Genomic DNA, 17,132 nt, shown 5'->3' with positions numbered 1-17,132 from the left:
TAATGGACTGGCCGACACCAACATCCTAAGGGATAGCCAACACGGGTTTGTTGTGGGTAGGTCTTGCTTGACCAATCTCATTTCCTTCTACAACTAGGTGACCTATCACCTGGATAAGGGAGAAGAGATTGATGTCACATATCTAGACTTCAAAAAAGCCTTTGATCTGGTATCCTATGATCACCTCTTGGTGAAACTGGCCAATTGTGGCCTTGGGTCCACCAGGATCCACTGGCTGGAAAATTGGCTCTGTAGTCAGACCCAGAGGATAGTAATTGATAGAAGTCAATAATCATGGTGTCCTGTGACCAGTGGGGTCCCCAAGGCTATGTCCTTGGACCCATATTGTTCACCATCTTCATTAATGATGTGGACATTGGAGTCAGGAGCAGACTGGCCAAGTTTGCCGATGACACCAAACTTTGGGGCCAGAAGACACCAACATCCACGCCAGAAGACAGATGGGTAATCCAGCCTGATCTGGACAGGCTCAGCAAATGGGCGGATGAGAACCTGATGGTGTTTAACACCAAAAAATGCAAGGTTCTCCACCTTGGGAGGAAAAACCAGGAGCGTCCTTATAGGCTTGGCAGTGCTACACTGGCTTGCACTACAGAATAAAGAGACTTGGGGGTCATCATTGACCACAAGACGTACATGAGCTCTCAGTGTGATGCTGCAGCTACTAAAGTGACCAAAATGCTGGCTTGCATCCATAGATGCTTCTCAAGCAAATCCCAGGATGTCATTCTCCCCTTATACTCGACCTTGGTGAGGCCACAACTGGAGTACTGCATGCAGTTTTGGGCTCCACAATTCAAAAAGGATGTGGAGAAGCTTGAGAGAGTGCAGAGAAGAGCCACGCACATGATCAGAGGTCAGGAAAACAGACCTTACGACGATAGGCTGAGAGCCATGGGGCTCTTTAGCCTGGAAAAGCACAGGCTCAGGGGTGATCTGATGACCACCTGTAAGTTTATCAGGGGTGACCACCAGGATCTGGGGGAATATTTGTTCACCAGAGCTCCCCAAAAGATGATGAGGTCGAACGGTCATAAACTTCTGTAAGACCATTTCTGGCTGGATACAAGGAAGAATTTCTTTTCTGTCCGAGCCCCCAAGGTCTGGAACAGGCTGCCATCAGAGCTGGTTCAAGCACCTACATTGAATACCTTCAAGAGCAAACTGGATGCTTATTTTCCTGGGATCCTATGACCCCAACTGACTTTCTGCCCTTTGGGTGCGGGGCTGGACTCAATGACCTTCTGAGGTCCCTTCCAGCCCTAATGTCTGTGTAATCTATGTAATTCATCTCCTGATTCAATTCAGATTTTGATATTCAGTCCCGAAATTGGGCTGACTGTTCTCCGAACCGAATCAGCTACCAAAACTTCACACAGCCCTATTACCCAGCTCCATATTCCACCGTTCTTCCATAATATACTTTTTAATGACAGAAGATAGATGGCTTTTCTGGAAGAATATTCATTTAGACTGTCACTTGAAGTGTCTCTCTGTTTAAAAATTAACGGAAATACTTAACTTTCAAAGATGTTAGCATGTCATTACTTGTCACATAAATTGTTCAGTTAGATACTTGCAGAAGGTGCATTTAAAACCTGCTGCTGAGCAACTTTCACTGTTCATGAATAAGATATAGTATCTTTCATATTTCATTACCTATATGCATGCCTTCTATAGTTATGAAAAAGAAAGTTCTATGCCCATTCCTTAGGTAAATGATCATTCTTATATTGAACATGTCTTGAGCTATATTGATGAAACACAAGCCATGCAGATCTTATTATGACTTATTCAAAGTAGTTGTTTGACTGCTTCCCAAAGAAGGTTGTAAGATCAAGCCAGGGAGGGGAGGGGAGTGGGAAGGAATGACAGAGTGCTAATGAACTCTAAAATTTGTAACTGTCACTGTTTCAAATGGAAGGGATTATTCAGTTATCATTTTTCTGTAGTATCTTTCTTGTGTACATGAGACATTCAGGGCTACTTTGTATGGGACAGTTATGTTGGATTAATTTTAGTTAAGCCGATTGCACAGGGAGTTGGTTCATCTTAAACTTGGTATGGACAGCATATTAACTCACTCTAGTACAGGCAACCCTCACCATTCATGGTGGGTATAGTCTCATATCCCCTGCAAATGACAAAATCTGTGAATAAGGCACTGTGTTCATGAACACAGTGCCCCACATGGCTGGGGGGTGGGTGCACGGCTCCAGTGGCAGCAGGAACAAGGCAGCAGTGGTAGCGGGAGCATGGCGGTAGCAGTGGGAACCCTGTGGCAGCAAGTGCAGAGCTCCCAAGGAGCTCCTGTAAGTGTATAAAGTGTATTGAAAATGCAGATTCAATATTCATGAATATTTGAAACTGCAAATGTCAAACCTGTGAATAATGAGGGTTTCCTGTAGTAGGTACTTCCAGACTCGATTACCCGAAAACCCAGATAAGCTAGTATACATGCATACTTTATACAGGATTCCTGATCTGGATGCAACCTCTACATTTAAATGATGGCCCATAGCTGGGTATAACCTTTTTCAGTTCCAAGAAATGATAACTTGAGTATATGCTGAATCACATAACCATTAGTAGTCAAACCTGTACTTCCACATGCATTTTTGAAGAACTCACTGACTTGGTGGCCCTCTTTGGAAAGTATCACCACAATGTGGAAATGTGCAAGATACTATGTATGTTAGAGATGTAAGGGATGAATATGAGGAAGTACCCTGAGCCAGCTGCTAGTGCTGAGACAAAGCGCAGGAGTTCTTACAGAAGCAAGAGGTCCTGGGAAAAGAAGAATTGTACTAATACTCCAACCACTTGTTGATTGCAGATGTCCGTCCACAGGATACAAGAATGATGTGATGAACAATTTTTAACAAAGCACACCAGAAGACTGTAGAGCATAGCAAGCAACAAGGATTCAAAACAGGATATATATATTTCAGCAATACCTCACTTTCAAGGATGATTGTCATCCCTGATTGCTATATCTGTGGGTCCAAAGATGGCTGTTGCACTTTTAAGGAGATGTTGGATTTCTTCATCTTCTGCAATGGCTTCTAAGGTATGGGAAATACTCGTGTTCTCCAGAGTTTTACTGTAAATCTGAATTACTGGAGCTGAGGACTGTTCATTAAGAGTTTGTTGATGGAGGAGCTTAGTCTTGTGAGAGCTTAGTCTAAGACTAAGAGCTTAGTCTTCTGAATATTAAGCATCAGTCCCATTTTCTATTATGCCTCAGTAAAGACGTTAATGATTGCCTAAAGGTCTGCTTCCAAGTGGGCACATATTACAGTATCATCAGTATACTGAAGCTCAATGACTGAGGTCAGGGTGGTCTTGATTTTGGCTTTGAGGCAGCTAAGATTAAACAGCTTACCATCCAGTTGATTAGTTTAGCTCTATACTGACTGGAAGCTTGTTGGTAGTCAGATGTAGCATCACAGTTAAGGAATGTAAAGAAGAGTTCTAGTGTAGCAAAGCCCACAGTTTTGCTTTAAAAAAAAATGCATTCCCTTTCCTTCCCCAACCATTTCTGACTTTCTCTCTGCCCTCTCTATCCCTTATAAGTAATTACAAGTACTAGGTAAGCTAAGCTAAGTTCTTATACTCCCACATTGTAATAAGCCTGTTTTTTATATTGTAAGTAGTGTTCTGTTATGTTGTCCCCAAGCTCCCAGCTGTCTGCCTCATTTTCCAACCCAAGCTCCCAGGTTTCTGTCTCTCTCTCTTTCCTGGCTGTCTCCTCCTTGTCACCAGGCTTTTTCCCCTTGCACCAGTGACCTCAAGAAACCATGGGACCACTTGACCTTAACTTCTAAGCCTCAGTTCCTCAACCAGCTTCTCTGCAGTCTACTGGTTCTAATCCTGGCTCCAGCAACTTTTACTCCTTACACTTTCTCTCTAACCTTAACCTTCCCCCAGATATTCCAAGTACACCAAACACACACATACATGCCATACCATCCAAGTTAGGAACTCACATGTGTGTATGTGCAGGTGAGTGGTTTGTATGTGAACTGGTGAATATACATATATGTCATTGTGTGTGTGATATATGAATGAGTGATCCATGTATGTGTATTGGATGTATATGCGCCTAGTGGAGGGAGTATGTATCTAGTGTATGTGCATGCACCTAGTGTGTGTATGCACCTAATTGATTTGCATGTTTGTATATGTGCAATTGTACACCACAGCCTCCTGTCTAACAATGCAATATTGAGATCCTGAGCACTGGCCTGACCCCACAGGGCAACACTAGGATAATGACACAGCCTTGCTTAACTTCTGTTTAAACCTCTGAGGGTTCTGTAATAGATCCATTACTGAGAACAACCACTTGCATTCTGTCATGGAGCAGTCAAAGAATGCTGATGAATTTTGGTGGGTATTAATACTTCAGAAAGATCCTTCACAGCACCTCTCAGTTGAAAGAGTTGAAGACTTCCAAGAGGTCAAAGAAGGCCATGAACAGAGGTTTCCATTGTTCCCGGAATTTGTCCTTCAGCTAGCAAGCAGTGAAAATTAGCTGGTAAACAATGAAGATCATGTCAGTTATGCCTTTTGTTGTCCTAAAACTGATGACTAAAACTGATCTTTAGAGATTTGCTTTTAGGAACTGGCTTGTAGATGGAGTAGATATACATTAGAACAATGATCCAGGGGAATGGCAAGGGTTAATTTGTTTCTAAAATCCTGTTTGTGAAAATTATCTTTCAAGGAAGATTCCATGGCTGAGGCCAACAGGCAAGTGTGCATAAACAGGCAGGGAAATTTGCATAGTGTTCCCTGAAAATCCATAATATGAGATAGGCTTGCTGCATTGCCTAGGTCCCAAGAGAGCCCCTGGGATTTCTTGTTTTGGTGGATGGACCAAATTATGAGGCTGGGAAATACCCAAATTAAGACATACGTAAATGACCAAATTAAGATGTAAGCGCGTAATGGGTTTGTTGAAACAAAGGAATATGTTGAAAGAACAGAAAGTGGACAGTATGATGACAGTATCAAAAGGGTACCCAATTGGGGAACCCAAGGCTACCATGGACAGAAGGCATGCTACCAGTCCATCTCACCCACTCCACTGGGGGGAGGTGGGCCTTAGCCCTCAACCTCCAAGACTTCTGACATACAGAAAAGAAACACAGGATAAAACTGGCATACTGGCTAGATGTACTTTCCCTCTGTGACAGCCTTAGGACTGGCAGGTATAAAATCAGAGGGCTTAGTTTGTTTGCCTTGACTGCATTCTTCTTATCTGCTATCACTGTGTATCAATAACATTTGCCTATTATTGAATGGAAGAAGTTGTGGTCAGTCTGAGGGTTTGGGTCCACCCAGAACAAGGTATCTGGGTCATAAATCCAGTGCCAACAAAAATCTGCACTGAGATTCTGGGAGGAGCTCCTCAGCAAGTGAAAGCAAATGGTTCAGGAGGGTTCTCACAGTAATTTATCCTGGGGTGAAACATCAAGGTGATCCCTCTGTAATTTTCATAGTCAGACTTGTCTCCCTTCTTGAAGACTGTTACAATTATTCTGCTTGGAAATTTTAACACGAGAGTTGGAAGACCCAAACTACTGGAATGGAACCATTAGCAAGGAAGGAGTTGGAAAGGTCAACTGTAATGGCATCCTAATGTGCAGAACACGGAGTCACCATCACCAACACCCTGTTCCATGAGAAAAACAGACACAAGAAATCATGGCAACACTCACAATCTAAGCACTCATACTTGGTTGATTATGTCATTGTTTGTACCTGGGATTGCAAAGATGTCCACATCACCTGAGCTATGTTAGGAGCTAATGATTACTGGACTGATCACTGACTTATCTGAATGGTTACGTCATTTAAACTGGCTCCCAAACAATGCCTACAGCAGAAACAATGCTGATGAAAGTGTAAACCATGAAGTCCCACTCAGTAGCATATATGTAGATGCTGACTCGGAGCAATTTACACAGGAGGTTAGGGAGAGCTGTCTATGGCTCTGGTGTGGAGCTTGACATCACAGCCCAGCTTGGTGGTGCCAGCTTGGGGCGATGACCTGTGGCCAGGTGGCAGCAGTGCCCTGAGATCTCCCCTCACTTTGCTTGCTGAGGGGACAGGGGAGTTCTCTGTCCTCAGGCCAGGGACGAAGATCTCCCTCATCCCCGCCACTGCCCATGCAGCACATGCCTCAGTTAGCTCCTGCTCACCACCCACTCCTGGGGGAACACTGGTGGTGGGGGTAGGGGGAAGAAGTCAGGGGGAAGAGAACAAGAGGGCTGCCTGACACCTCCAACTATCTGACCGCCTTGCCCTTGAACTACTACTTTCTCTTCTATGCAGTAGCAGCTGTTTGGGGGGGGGAGAATTTAAGAAAAACCTCCAAGTCTATACCTGGAAAATTATAACATCTTTATACATTTTCCATACATAGAATATATATATATATAGCCAATCCATATATGGGTTGACTTAGATTCAAGTAAATACAATATATAAACTAGGATAAACCATGTAGTCCCACTCTGAAAAGTGTGTTGTCAGCTGAAAGAAGTTTATGTTGAGGCCTGCCATTTGAAGGAGTACCTATAGAATAGACAGGAGAGCACAGTTCTTCCCTAAGGTAAATCCACCCGGCTGGTTGATTTCCATTACACATGCCCTACCTTATACCAAAGACCAGCATGATCACAAAGCTTGGAGGATTTTGGCAAAACACAGATGAATTAGGAGGTACCAGTAGAGGGAATTTGTTAGTTTGACTTCCTAGTCTCATAACTCCTGTGGTACCTTAGGAGCACCTGACAGTGCATCATGAGAAAAATCTTGGAGTATAGACTCTTGGACGTTATAGAGCCTTGGATGCAATAACTAAGAAGGAAATTATCTTAGCATGGTAGGGACTCACATTGCTGTACCTCTAGGGTGAACATATTAATGCTATGCATCTCTACCATGTAGGTAAACACTTACATACTCTTCTAGCCTAAATTCTGTTTATTTTACAATTGAGCTTTCACTGAAAATATCAATGTAAATGGAATTAAAAAAGATTATAATGATATTCCCTTGTAAATCTTCAACACCCAAGAGGCTAACAAACTGCTAAAAAAATTGCTGTAAACTAGGACCGCACAGTTTGCCAAACTAAAGTTTGATGCTGAAAGCAGAAGAATGCTTTCTGTAACAGTGAAATGATCATTTATCTGCCTGATTTATCTAAATGAACATAATGTACATTCCTGGCCCAGGCCTGCCTATCTCATCCTTTAAATATTTATCACTCTGTTCTCCCTTAATCCCTCTCCTTTTCCATCTAAAATGCCTAATTCAGTAGACATTGCTTGTAAGAAACACATTTAACACACCATCTACACAAGTAGCTCTGCATTTTGGGGACTGAGATTAATCATCTATACCTTAGAAATGGAACATGCACAGTTTCTTTTTCCAAAAAGTAGTGGTGTGTTCCCGCCCCCGCAGAGAATGCACAGTCAGCAGCTTGTTATTTTACCTGAACATCAGTATTAATGTTTCACATATTAAACAGAAAGTCAGAACATTTTTAAGGGAGACGGCAAAGATTCTTTTTCTATAAATTGAAAGTGATATCTTGAAAGAAGCCTCAACTCAGAGATCCGAGTGCTGGTTGCTAAACTCCCTCAAGCTTCTTTCTCTCTCAGTGTCTGTGATGAATATAAATAATGAAATATAGATAGGTGCACTACACATTAAATGAAATGTTTCTTCATGATGATATGCAGAAATGAGATAAGAAAAATAAGAAATGAAAAAGTTGAGACTAGAAATGCAGGAATAAAGTTAGTTATGGGAAGACAAAGACAAATATCCAACAAATCTTTTGGTTTATGTTAAAGACATTATACACCTGTTCCCATTAAACTCAGTGACAAAAATCCCATTGATCTTGATGAGTGAGGATCAGACCCAAAGCACCTTAATACTAGTGGACTCTATATTTACCTATTTACTCCAATTAAATGAATGCTTTAATAACTTGCACAGGTAGACATTAGGAATGAAACCCTGGCTTTGACGAAGTCAGTAAGCGTTTTGTCCCTATGGAGCTAAATGGAGCCAAATTTTACATTCATTTTTATATTTCTTTCTTTAATAAAGGAAACAAAAAGTTTTAAAAGAAATTCAATATACTGTTTTTTTGTTTCATTTGGTTGTAGGAAGCACTCTAAAGACATCTTATATCCAATGCCAAATAAAAAACACCAGTAGTTGACCCAAACTGTAATAGGTTTAAGATTGAAGTGAATTTTTATTATATATTGGAGTGATCTTTAGTCTGGAACGGCCTATCTTTTCAATGCATCTGCTTTACACGTATCTCTTAGGGATACAGTCCAGTTCCCCTAAGTAAAGCCAGAGGACTCAGACTGCATGCAGCTGGGATTTGGTGAAGTGATTTAAAAACTAAATTAAAATTGAGTATGTCAAGTACATTATGCCTTGATGCATATCAGATTATTTGCTCCTACTATTGCTGTACCATAAGAAATATAAAAACAATAAAGGTAAAAAAAAATTAAAAATACAGAATTCAAAACAAAATGTCATGATTCAACATATTTTTCGAAACATATTTTTCAGAAAACCAATTTCATACAGAAGTTTTTAAAACTTTGTTGTCATTCTACTTCCATAGCTAAATGAATTTCTAAATATTAAAACTTTCCATGAAATGGAATTTACATATTTCTAATGCAATTCAAAGGCTCATAATTATAGTGTTATTAAACCATTTCAAAAGCTGAAAAGACCTGCATTTCAGTTTCTACAAGTTCACACCTACTTTGTGTTTTTTTCTAATAGACCCACACTTCCAAGTTTAAGAAAACCACTTCCTAAGGCTATTGACAGTATTAGTTAGCAATTGGGACCGTATTCTGTAAACTATTGGACACCTCCTGAGAAATGAATTGTCCTCAGTTCCCTTGTGTAGTACAGAGTACAATGTTTGCTAAAAACCTACATATGTCTCCAGAGACACAGACTAAGGCTTTATAGTATACACATGGGTGAATTATAAAAAATAATCAACAACATGTTAGGCTAATACAATATGATGCTAATAGAATTTACAATTATGAAAGCATTAAGTACTAAGCAAATGAGTATTATAAATAAGTAAAAAAAAATAAAAACCCTTTTCCATTCTTTTAGGAATCTCAAAGGAAAACATGTTAAAACAATTGAATTCAACTTGTAAAGCATAGTTTATACTGAACTTAAGACCATATTCTTTAAGGTATGTAACTACCCACAGATTCTAATAGATGTCTAGTGGGATTTTTAAAGCAAAGGGGTTTAATCGTCATAAGGATTTAAAGGATGCTACAATACATTATAAGTCACAATGGCAACACATGTAGTTGAGGTAGTTTTTATGCCTGGGTGAATAGGTAGCTATTCAATTCAGCTTCGGATCCAGCCACTTTGGATGCCAGGGATCAGATCCGGAGCTCCAGATCAGTTTCTTGCTTCGATTCGGCTGAAGCGGCTCTGAAGCTTCAGAGCAGCTTTGGAGACCTGGCCATAGGGTATAATGGGGAATCAATGAAATATCTATAACTTTGTTGTTTTTTGTCTGATTTGAATGAAACATGCAGGAGTGGCAACCTCTTCTGAGAGCAGAAGAGGCTACCTGGCTCTTCTGAAGCCTGCTAAGTTTCAAGAAGATTGGTGCAGGGGTTTGGGGGTAACTGCACCCCAAATTCTTGAAAGCAAAACTCAAGTCACGTGTATGTGTTACATCACAGGGGGTGAAAACTGTAGGGATGGTAGCCCCTGGTGAGGCCACAAAGTCTGCCAAGTTTAAGGTGATAAGTACAGGGGTTTGGAGGGGAACCGCACCTTAAGCTGCTGACAAGCAAAACTCATTACACAGATGACCCTGTGTATTAATGTGCAGCAGGCTAAAAACTGCAGGGGTGGTGTTTTATACACTTTTCCCACAAGGATAATATGGGATACTAGATCAAAAGCCTGTTGGAAATCTGGGTATATAACATCTACTTTGTCTCCCATGTCCAGGTGGCGATAGACCACCACCAATTGGGTGGAAGGGGGGGGGGCAGCAAGCAGCAAAATGAAAAATATCAAAGAAACTGCTGTGGGGTGCACTTCCAGTGTGATTTACAGAGATCCCTGTTATATTCCATGTTATTCAGTGCAGTGATGATGTGGCCTGTATTGATTGAGGGGCACAGGTGGCATTTGGGTCCATTGAAAGGCTAAGTGCATCAGTGAGATTGGGAGGTAGGTAGCCTGTTGGTTGACAGATACTATTTGAGATTGCCTTTCTTTATAGATTAAAGGTGTCCCTGACACTGCATTTTATAATGAGTCATATTTGCAGACACTGAAGTATATAGGGGGGAATGGAAAAAGAAAAAACAATGCTGGCAAAAAAACCCAACAAAGCAAAATGGGGGGAGTAGTGAGTAAACCTCCCCCTTACAAAGACTCCTTGTATTCCTTAGAGAGCAAGTGATACCATCTTTTCTTATGTATAAAACACATTGTATAAGAGCCTCCCCCACAAAGGATAACATTGTAAGAGAAAGGTTTTAAACATACATTCGATTAAATTTTGGTCAACTTCAATTATAAATACTTCATTATATAGCTGTGGTAGGTAAGATGCCCCTTAATTGTAGATTTTATATAAATATTAGGACACCATTTTGAAGATATATATTTTTGTAACATTTTTTAAAATGCCAAAACAGCAAGATCAACACGTTGTATTTTGTTAATGGAGGCTATTATTTGTCATTCTATCAATTCAGTTTCTATGTCAAATAAATGCATGTGTTTTAATCTGAGTAAATCATAATAAATCACCTGAGTTTAGACCAGCCAAGAATATAGCTATTTAATTTTACATATCCAAAGCTGGTCATATGAACTGGTTAAAGATCTCAATACTAGATGACTGCATAAAAGCCATGGGCTCTGACTTCATATTTATTATTACAAAATATAAGGCCCGTTCCTGCATTTTGATAACACATAACTTGTAATGAAAAACTATACTCCTCATGACATATTTTAACTTATTCCTCCAGTTTTATTGCTCAGGGACCATCACAGCTCATTGGATTGGATATTCATGTACTTGATTAATCAGAATTCTTTATTTTTCAGTATCAGACACTACAAGACTATATTACTGCATTAAATATAGTAGCTCAAATAACTGACAAGTACATAAAGTGGTATTTCCTTTCTTCCTGCTGTTGCTATGCATACACGTGAGAAATGTGTAAAAATCTAAACGTAAAAAACTGAAAAAGAAAAGAGTAATAGCCAACTTTGTTCAGTAAACTAAGAAGCATGTATTAACCTATTTCCTTTTTTTCAGTACTATTTGCCAAAATTATGTTATGCATAACTGCATGGTATATGCAGCACTTGCATGGGGAGTCATTCAAGAAAAAACAGTTATCATATTATATCTTAAAAGATACTGTGTAGCAATGTGGAAAATATGTAAGGTCACCAGCATTATTTGAACATTATTTCTAATGTAAGTACAATAGTGGGGCAGCAGGCGGTAGCAGAAATCTATGCCTTGGTTTAATGCATAAGAAATACTTCTGCATGTTTTTTAATGCATAGAAACTATCTCTACTACCTGCTTCTGCTATTCCATTATTTAAGCATATAAAGCAGAAGAATTCTGGTTTATAAACAATGTGTCCTTACCAGCCAACAAGAAGCAATGCTGCATGGATAACGGACCTCAAAAAAATGAGGAGTTAAAAATGTCATAACATTGATCATTTGAATCCCTTTTTATCTGAAAATCTTAAATGATACTTCTTGGAGTAGATTACATTTTATAATTGTATTGCATCCTATGTACCATAGGTAGAGTTGGGCAATTTTGTTCAAAGAATAGTAAATTCAATGAATAACAAAGTTCACGATTACGAACACTATGGACAAAATTGGGTGGAATCCAATGAATAGCTTCTGCTAAAATAAAATAGCATTGGGGAGGCTTAAACGTTCAGTTTAATGTTTTCACACTGCAAGTGTTTTAGTTTAGAAATGGTGAAATTACTGTTTTGACATTATCTAAATAATATTTTGACTTTGTAATGCCATTTAAAAAAGATATACATTTTAAAAAAAACTACAAAAAGTTTTTTACAAAAGGGTTGAATGAAATTTTTATGATTTGCCTAAAATGATTTTTTTCAGGGGTTTATGTTTTGGTATATATATATAAAAAAAACCACAAGTTTGATGTTCCCTTCTCACCGCCCCCCCCCCCCTTTTTGAAAATTTTGACAAAGGTTTCAGGACTGATATCTCTCTCACCTGCACCAGCCTATCTTTGTTGGAATAGAAGTAGTGAAGAAAGAGGCGAGTAATATGCATGCATGACAGAAAAATACAACTAGATATTTTAAAGAAGGGCATAGGACACAGAAAAGCAAAACAAGCACCTTCTATCAAATTCTTGGCTGCTCAGAAATGATTCAGCACGGTGGAATGGTTCAAAATCATATTTGTGAGAACAAAGCTGGACGTTTTTGTCTAGTAATAGCCTAAAAGCCTCAAGAGTATAGCTACCTTAAGAAAACATCAGGCATACATATCTAGACAGGCAATGTGCTTTATTCCTTTGAGAAAAAAATATAACTATGAAGTATGTAGAATAAAGAAGAAAGTGTTTTAAAGCCACTAGATGCCTAAGAAAGATGCAAGCATGGAAACCTCATTGTAAGAGGTACAAGAGGGAACATAGGGAAGGTGAAAAAGATATAAATGTGAAAAACAAACAATAAGATCCCACCTCTCTTATTCTAAGATTGAATATTCTATCACCTCTGACTGCTTGAGGAGATGCATGTCTGGCTTCGTGCTAGAGACTCCTGAGTGGCAAATCCTAGTTCATCTTCCAGATAGACTGCAGGCCAATAGACTTGGCTATTCCTTATCAAAATGCTAAATCTCCAGACTCTCCCACAAGCTTCTGCAAATCGATTGTTTGTTTTAATATGTAAATTACTTTTAGTGAAAATTAACATTAAAAGGACAGCTTTTAATTAACAGTAAAAGCTTGATTTTAATAACAGACCAAATAGCACTGCAGTGATTGTGCATCACTAATTTAATGAAACAATCCCCCGTATTTTCTGAATTGATCAGAACAGTTTATGGGTAGAAGTGACTAACAAATAATCTTGTCTGGCTTCCCATGTATCACTGACCATTATTTTTTACTCAGATAAACCTAAATTAAGGCCAATGACTGCAGTTCGAATAGAAATGTCCAGCCAGCAGGTGACTAAACTGCGTACCACAAACAAAGAATAGGAGAGACCAAAGGTGCTACTAATCCCTATGTTTTCTGCAATGGCAGAAAAATAATGGTTACTTGCTGCCTTAAACTTATTTGAAATGTATAGCTAGTGGTGATGCAGGTGTTACCATACTCTTGTAGCTCCTCCACTTTCCCCAGAGACCCATGATCGCCTTTGAGCATAATCTAACCCTAAACCATAGTCTCTTCAGCCTTTCACTGCCCTCTGTTTTCCCCCTCTACAACACAAACATTCCCGATTCCATTCCACTTTTGTTCTAACGCCCCCTCCAACCATTACTCAATCTCAAGCCTCTGGCAACTCCTTCCATGAAGTTCAAGTCCCTTATTATATACTTCCTGGTCAAAGCTAAGACTTAGCATCATCTTCCTCAGCTTTCCAGGCAATTAAACATTCTCCTTTTCATGATACTTCACCTTTACTTAGTACCAGTACCTGAATCCCCTCCTTAGCAGCTTCAGAGCCGAACCGAGAAATGTGAAAGGCACAAGTCTCAGGTGATACAAGGAGATACCTAAAAGGCAATTCAAAGACTCAGTGATGGGTCACACTGGGGCCATGATGATAATACCTGTTTACTACTCCAGAAAGCTACAAAAAACAATTTTCTTATTGTACAGTTTAGGGGCCTGACACAAGAGTCAGATTATCATGTTGACAAATTGTATAATTACTTAAACACAAAAAAATACTACATTGTAAATCAATGTAAATATTGTATTTGGTATCATGTTTAAAATAAATGTAAAATTATAATTCAATTTAATCTGTTTTCAGACCTAATACTATTTGATTCCTTTGTGTTGTCATAAATTGATTGATTAACTTTTCAGGAAGGTATTAACAGTCCAGCCTCTTGATTTTTCATTTTTCAGCTCTATTGCCCCTTGTACTTGTAATCCTATTACTGTATTGCTTCAAAACCTATTTGCTTCTGAAGCCTGAAATTCCCAACTGTCAGACAGCAAAGACATTTAGTAATTAATTTAATCCCAGATGCGACATCTGTCAAGGAAATGGGCAGAGTGAATTTAAAATTCATTTTTCTGTATTATCAAAAACATAAAATTCAGGTTGTGTCTCATTAACAAGCTTGTAGGATGCAGTATATTGCATTCAGAGAATTCAATGGGAAACATGGGTTCACAAGTTGTGTTTGTTTTTCTTTCAAATGCAGTGTTTTTCATGTGAAAGGGGATATCTTTATGTCATTAACTATGTAGATAAAACCAGTGAAACAGACAACAAGACATTTTAGGCTCCGGTCTCATCAGTATACTGATAATACTCATAATCTTGGTGATTCTTTGGCAAGGCATCTAAATTGTATATTTTCCCTGCTTTTCCTGGGTCTGAGATCAGGAACTAGATGAAAATGAACCATTTGACATACTGAAAATAAAAATAAAGTGATTCTAATCACAAGAGGGATGCATTAGAGTCATCCTTCTACACTTTGCTATGCAGAAATGAACTGCACTATCCTTTGACACTTCACAGAAGGAAAAAAGGAAGTGATGTTGATCTTGAGCTTTCCTTAAAGTTCACCTGGTATAGAATACTGCCTATTCCCCGATCCCCTAATTATAGTGAAGGCTGCCACAGGTATATAAATAACCATTGTGGTCTATATTTATTACCCTTTACTTTGATTTGCAAGGTTCTGAAACCTGCTATTTGAGAAACCACTTCTGCTCTGTTCTGATGCAATGTTTGAGCTACTGTATCATTAGATGGCATTGGTAAATTCTAATATTTGACTCACAAAAACAGTGCCTAGAAGAGTTTCATACAAAAACTAATGAAATGAAAGAAAATAATAATGGCAAATATTTTAATGGTTTTATATGCTGAGCAAATTTGATTTTATTCTACCAGATGGAACTACAATTTCACATGTTAATCATATCATTCGTGGTCCACCTGTTTCTGAGCTATATGTCTCTCAGTGATTTTTTCATCTTGCCAATGGTCATATGACAGTTACACATTGGCCACACAATAGAGGACTTTCCAGCAACATGTCAACATGTTATGTGCAAATCTAATGGATAGACAAACTAACAGAGTTATTCCTATGAACTCCTACACTCTTGAGAATCTATCTAAAGCAGCTCTTTTGGTTTCATAAATCTGATACAAGGTTTGCATGTAGCTGGAAATATATTATTGATGAGAATCATAAATGTATATTCAAAATTCTATTAAAATAATGGCATGTTTTTAAGCTTAATCCCCCTGAGATGAACAAATTAGAATTAATTTTGTTGGAAATAACCTTCCCCCCAAAAGTTTCTAGGGTTGAAAGAGAGCTTTGCCATTGACTTCACAAGAGCCAGGATTTCACCGTGTGGATTTTGACACTGGAGAACAATAAAAACTGTAAGCCATATCTCCCCTTCCCAAAGTATCAACCCCCTCCCCAATCCTAACATAACATGCTTTATATGGTATCATACCGAAGTGCCTAATTATAATCCTAAGTACATTTGAAATGCAATGACTTCTGAGTTTATCCACTTACCATGTCTCTTTTACATTTCCTATTTATTCTTCTAGGCAGTTGAGTATTTTCCTCTATTTCTTCAATAGATAGTACTGGAGTATATTTTTAAACAGTTTGCTTCTTTCATGAGGGATGAAAGTAGGAGGAGTGTTTTGTTGGTTTTTTTTGTCTTGTTTTCCAAATTTAGAAGCAATTAGAAAATGCTTCTAGAGTATATCACAATTGAATCCAGGAAAGTAAAATTAATTTCCCCAAATCACCATTTAATATACATTCTACATTTAGGAAAACAAACCCCCAAAAACTGGAGGCTCATGTAGCTGCACCTCCAAAGTGTATCATCTTTAGTGTGGACAGATAGAGGTGAAAAAATTACATTGATCAATTCAGATTTAAGGGAAAACCTAATGTTATTTATAATATCCCTTAGATTTGCCTGAGGATACCAAGTTAAATCAAGAATCTGAGATGAACATTTGTTGTGGAGTGTGTTTCCTCACAGGATAGAAACTTATCTTGAGGAATACAGAGGGCTTGTTTGATGACCTGGTTACAGAATGTCAGGGGTTTTTCCTTTAGGTTATGGCTCTGAAAAGATGGAAGTTAAGGATCCTGAACACGTACCAGAATCTGATTCTTAGTTATTACTCGTGGAGTATTGTTAAGGAACATTAAACACCCTTTATTCTGAATTCTTTCACTTGTTCCTTCCTATAATTCTACCTGCCGATCTGCTACTGTGACAAATTGAGTAGGGCTGTGCAAAACAGTACCGTTTCATTTTGACTTCCATTTTGATGTTTTGTCAGGACAGTGTTTTCATAGATTTCACAGACATTAGGGCTGGAAGAGAGCTCAGAAGATCATTGAGTCAAGCCCCCCGCCCCAAAAGGGCAGAAAGTCAGCTCAGGTCGTAGGATCCCAGCAAGAAAAGCATCCAATTTGCTCCTGAAGGTGTTCAATGTAGGTGCTTGAACCACCTCTGATGGCAGGCTGTTCCAGACCTTGGGGGCTTGGACAGTAAAGAAATTCTTCCTTATGTCCAGCCTGAAACAGTCTTGCAGTAGTTTATGACTGTTCAACCTCGTCATCCCTTGGGGTGCTCTGGTGAACAGATGTTCCCCCAGATCCTGGTGGTCACCCCTGATAAACTTGTAGGTGGCCATCAGATCACCCCTGAGCCTGAGCTTTTCCAGGCTAAAGAGCGCCATGGCTCTCAGCCTGTCATCCTA

The sequence above is a fragment of the Crocodylus porosus genome, unplaced genomic scaffold, assembly GCF_001723895.1.
Source record: "Crocodylus porosus isolate Cpor-Errol unplaced genomic scaffold, CroPor_comp1, whole genome shotgun sequence".
NCBI lineage: Eukaryota > Metazoa > Chordata > Crocodylia > Crocodylidae > Crocodylus > Crocodylus porosus.
This window is presented reverse-complemented; position numbering follows the sequence as displayed.